Genomic DNA, 6000 nt, shown 5'->3' on the forward strand with positions numbered 1-6000 from the left:
AGTTGATAATGAAACACTAAGACTAGGAATAGTCAATTTTGTTTGAACCTGTGCTTTTTCTTCCTTACTCTCTTTCCTATGACTGACGGGGCCCAAGTCTCTGTCTGCTCCTGGTCAGGAGCCATTAGCTTTGCAGTGACCCTACAGGGCTACAAGATGTGAAAACGGCCAATGTAATTAGTACATGATGAGTGGCTGCAGGAGACAAGAATTACTTCTGCAAAGCAGGAGTCTGAGGTTATGGATATGGCCAAAACTGGTTTTCCTACAACGAGTCCCTTTGCTAAGGACTGGAAGTGGCTGACATGCCTGTGGGGCTCTGGACCTTCTCTAGACTGTTTCCCCATCAGAGTCAAGGTCAAAAATCACCAAACGCACACTTTTCCCCATTGTGACGAGTCTTTCATACTTCTAAAGAAGAAAAGAAATCCTCCCATTTTTAAAAGAATATTTTGTCCTGCTATCCAGGAATTATTTTGACTCAACCAGGTGGACCTTCTTAATGGGATGCAGTGACAGGGTACTTTTACTGAAAGACTGGATTATGTGAGCCCTGCTGGAGAGTAGAATTTTTGTTTATTTGTTATAGAGATTTTTCAGAACAATCAGAACTTTCTAGTTGACACTTTAATTTCTGGAAACTTGTCTTTTCCCTCAGTACATATATAGTATAAGTAGTCTCGTTTCTTTGTCCCTTTAAAAATGGAAGTGGAGGAAAGGTCCAGTATCATTTATAAGTATTTATTTTTCTCTTCCTTAAGTGATTCATTTCCCTACCTTCATGTTACTTGAGCTAATAAGCTAGGTATGGGGCACTGCAGAATAGCAAATGGGCACAGATTATTTTTCTAAATACACATACTATCAAACTGACCCTCTCTGGGCATCACATGTGAAAACTTGGGCTCCTTTTTGACATGAAACTTTTCTGTATTCTATGTGTGCCATACCTAACTGAAAACATTTATTTATTTTATTTTTAAATTGTATCTTTGATTTGTAATTTTACTAATGAGATAATTAGCCATGCTATTATTTTGAGTACTTTTGATTACAATCTCCAAACCCTTCTTGAAGAGCTTTATGTACCTTTTTCCATCTTGGAAGTCTGTTTACCCTCTATCACGTACGTTGTTTGGAAATCCATGGTATTTACCACAAAGAAACAAGAGAACAAACATTTTTGGTTTTTCTTTTGCTGATTTCTCATGGCTTGGTCATGTTTTCACTATCACTACAGGAAATCTTGGCAAAAAAGACTCAGACACTTTATTAACATTAGACATTTTATTAAAATGTCGAAAGATTCAGACATTTTATTCTTTAAAAATCAATACATAAACCTTCATAACAGTGTCAACAAGAGAGAACATTAAGTGGAAGTAGTGCTAATAGTAAGACTTACTAGGCCTGAAAAGTTTGACTTTTCTTAGCAGCTACATTAAGGTGGTGTTCATATTATCTATTGCTATGTAATAAATGACCCCCACAACCCACTTTATTGTGTCTGTAATTTTTTAGATTAAAAATTCCCAAGGGGCTTGTCTGGAAAGTTCTCTTTTGGGGGCTATCATTCAGTTGCAGTCAGATGTTGTCTGGAGACATAATCATCTAAGGGAACAACTGGGAAGGATGTGCAGGGAGACCACTCTCATAGCAGCAGCTCATGCTGGCTGTTGGCTGGGGGGCTCAGCCAGGCTGTTGACCAGAGTGTCTACATGTGGTTTCTCACAGCATGGCAGCTGGATGCCAAGAGGGGACATGCAGTGAGGGACTGCCCAGAGAGAGAATTTCAAGAGACCAAGGCAGAAGCTGCAACCCACCCTTACTCCAGTCTTATAAGAGAAGTTGCATTTTGTATATATTATAAAGCATAAATATCACATTTTAACTACATAGTATTTTACTTTGCTTTAGGTGAAATATATAAAACTACTCAATTCAATTGGTTTTGTAAATAAGAGACTCCAAGTGTGTCCTCCCTTAATGGCTAAAATGTGATTCAACATTAAGAATGGTTATCAAATCTAAAGTCTTGTGAATGCATGCTTTTGATGAATGTTTTTGCCAATTGGACCATATGTGAATTCAGCCAATGATAATTCAGCAATATCCTGATTTTTGAAATTGATTCTGTGTCTCTGGACTTGGAAACTAAACTGTAATGGTAACTCATATGGCCTTTTGTAAACGATATCAAGTAATTGTAGAAGTAGATTTCTCATTATGATGAATAATAAAATAGTGTTGCACCATTATAAAACAAAAAGGTCTAGGCAAGAGAGAACATGACAGGAACAAAAAGTCAGAATTAGGCTTGGCAAAAGAACAAAAGTGAGTAACTTCATAAAAATTAAACTTGCTTCATTTATAACTTTTCCTCGAGCCTTGCTAGGTTTAGATCTGCCACCATGTAGAGAGGCATTGCAAATTTAACATGTCTCAATCCAAGCTCAAGAGTTTCCCTGTCTCACCATCTGTATCTCCCTTTGCACTAGTGGATGCTCAAACCATCCAACCAGTCATCCAGACAAGAAATGTTGGATTCTTTCCAGAGAATAAAGCACAAACATTTCAGTCTGCCGTATGGAGACTTTTGCCACTTGTTTCTTTTCCATACTTCCCGCTTCAGCTTCCGGTATTCCCCTTAGTGTACCTGTATTACTGAGGAATGCTTTTGGCTGCAAGTAACAGCAAGCAAATTAAGATTTATTTTTTTCAGGTGATAAAAAATTTGGAGTTCATTGGAGTTCAATGATTCAGCCTGAGATGAGGGCTGGCATGCAGGTGGTTTATTTGGGAAGTGACGCCAGGGAGCAAGAATGAAGAACTGGGGGTTATAAAACAGGGAAGGAGGGAAATCTCCAAACAAATACATTATTGAATTTGTTACCTCTATATGTGAATAATGCTTGATTTCACAAGATCTTCTAAGTAGTATATAAAATCTGCCATAGAGTTGTTTGTCCAAGGGACAAAAGGGAAAGGTATTTATTTATTAGCTCCTGTCACAATTGGTTGAGAATTACTTATGGGGTATTAACTCATCCGCTGCCCTGAATTACAATGTGTATCATGTGGGCTCCCACAGGCATTCCATAGAATAGCAAAAAAGAAGTGCTCAGGCAGGAAGTGAGAGACAGGTAGTACACACTTGAGATGAGATGTTGTCAGTTTGAACTGGTTTGAGGGTTACCTGCAATCATCACAAAGCTGCGGCTGGGTCATTAATGAAGCTGAGGATGTATATGGCAAGTATCTGTCTTTCTCCGATCACTTAAATATAGTAATTCATTTGCTCTATCCTATGGTAAGTATGAAATCATCTCAGAATTAATGCATCAATGTGATTGACAAGAATATATCCTACTAAAGAGGTATAGCCAAAGTACTATGTTCACAAATTACTTCAATTATTTTTTTCCTATGGAGTCATATTTATTTACCATTAAAATCATTTGTTTCTCTTTCTAATAAAAAGAAAACATAGATAAAATTGACTACATTATTGGGGAAAAAAGCTTTGCTAAGCAGAAAATACAGTAAGCAAAGTCAAAAGACAGAAGAAAATCTGGTAGAAAATATTTTCAAAAAATATCATAGATAAAGGACGAGTATCTCTAGTATACAAAAAATTGGTAAAATTAAAATAAATTATTAAACACCCCAATAAAAAAGTGGACAAAAGACATAACAGACCCTTCACAGAAAAAATATAAATTTTCCTTAAACATAAAGTTCTTAAAATTAAAATGATAAGGAAATACTATTTCTTAACTATCAGATTGAACAAAAAAAAAAAAAAATCAAAAGCTTGACAACAAATGACTATTCATAAAAGACCAATTGCATTCAATGGAATACTATACAACCATAAATAGAGAATGGAGAAGATCTTGATGAAGGATTATGTAGCAAGCACCAGGATATACTATCTTTGTATAATATATATAGTATCTTTTCTGAGTAAGAAAGAATTGGCAATAGGAATGTGTGTGTGGGTTGTGTATATGTGTGTAATTTAAAACAGAAATCGAAAGGATAAACCAAACACTAATTAAAAAGTTACCTATAGTGATAGAAATGGGAATGAAACCTCTCTGAGTATAACTTTTTATATAGTGTTGACTTCTGAACCATGTAAACATTTAAAATATTCAAAAAATAGAACTAAATAAGAAAGAATGTGTGACAGGTTGTATTTTTTAAAAATGGCCACAACAATAGTTTCCATTTTGTGTGTTCTTCCAGAACCTTAGCACACTCACTCCAAGGCTTGAGTTAAGAGCTATAGCAAATTTTACATAAGCAGTAGAATTGAATCCTGATCAAGGGACTGGCAAAATGCGCCCAACAGGATTTCAGAATTGCTCTGGAGCAATGACTTCGATGTGCCTCCATTTTCTCTCTTTTTAAACAGGAGTATTTATTCATTGTATGTTGAGTGCATGGGGGGAGGGAGTAAATAAATTTATCTGTAATTCATGGGTTGTAAAGTCAAGAGAAATTTTACATGGGGATCTGTACATGAGGAACTTCATCCAAGGAGCTTCATCTCTTTGTATGGCCACGTGCTTTCATTTCTCCTAGGTAAATCTCTAGGAGTGGAATGACTAGATCATGTAGTAGGTGTATTTCTTTTGAAGAAATTTAACTTCTTAAGAAATGTTTTTCCACTGGCTTTGCTTTAGATGATGTGAGCCCAGTACCAACCTGAGCCCAGTACCATCATGGAATAAGGCTTTGGGGGTCTTAGAGAGGAGAGAGTGTATTTTGCATGTGGGAGGAATGTGAATTATTGAGCCAGAGGGTGGACTGTGGTAGACCATATTTTCCAAAAAATAGCTTCAACAATAATTCCCATTCCACATGCTCTTCCAGAATTTGCTGCTCTTCTCAAGAGTCTATTTCCCCTTTCCTTGAACCTGGGTGTGCCTTTGTGCCTGCCTCAGTTACTAGGGTGTGGTGGACGTGATGCTTTGTGATTTCCAAAGCCAAGCTATAAAAAGTGATGCAGCTTCTGCATAGCTCTCTTTCCGGGCACTTGCTTTTTGAATCTAGTTACTAGGCAGTAAGCTCGGGTCACTTGTAAGAGTTCAGGTGGAGAGGAACAGAGGTCTCCAGTGCTCAACTCAGACTGAGTTCCCAGCTTACAGTCAGTACCAACTTGTCACCATATGAGTGAGCCAGTTTGGAATCTGATTCTCCAGCCCTCAATTGAGTTGTCACAGCTGGTCACACATGAAGCAGAGATGAGCCTTCCCCATCAAGCCCTGCCTACTATGCAGATCTATGAGCAAATTAAATGATTTTATTTAGCTTTATTTCTTTTAAGCCACTAAATTTTCTTCTGGCATTGCTTTTTAAGTTTTTTCTTAAAATTATTTTAATTGAGGCAGAATTGATATGTAATATATTAAAAGTGTTCAATTTGATGATTTTTTGACATACTGTATACCTGTAAAACCATCACTATAATCACAATAGTGAACATATCTATTACCCCTAAAAGTTTCCTTGTACCCTTTCATAATCTCTCTTTGCTCTCCCCTCCCAACTGTGAAATCACTGATCTGCTTCTTATCACTGAGGACTAGTTTACATTTTCTAGAATTTTATTAGTAAACACTTACTATATCTATCTATTATCTATCTATCTATCTATCTATCTATCTATCTATCTATCTATCTATCCATCCATCTATCTATCTATCTATCATCTATTATCTATCTATCTATCTATCTATCTATCTATCTATCTATCTATCTATCATCTATCATCTATCTATCTATCTATCTATCTATCTATCTATCTATCTATCTATCTATCATCTATCTATTTAATTTGGTCTGGCTTCTTTCACTCAGCATTATTGAGGTTCATTCATGTTATTGAGTGTATTAGTAGTTCATTCATTATTATTTTCACTACTTGAGTAGTACTCTATTGTATGAATATACCACAATTTGATTACTTATTCACCTATGGTTGGACATTTC

The sequence above is a fragment of the Miniopterus schreibersii genome (genome assembly GCF_964146895.1).
Source record: "Miniopterus schreibersii genome assembly, chromosome: 7".
In the NCBI taxonomy this organism is placed as follows: domain Eukaryota; kingdom Metazoa; phylum Chordata; class Mammalia; order Chiroptera; family Miniopteridae; genus Miniopterus; species Miniopterus schreibersii.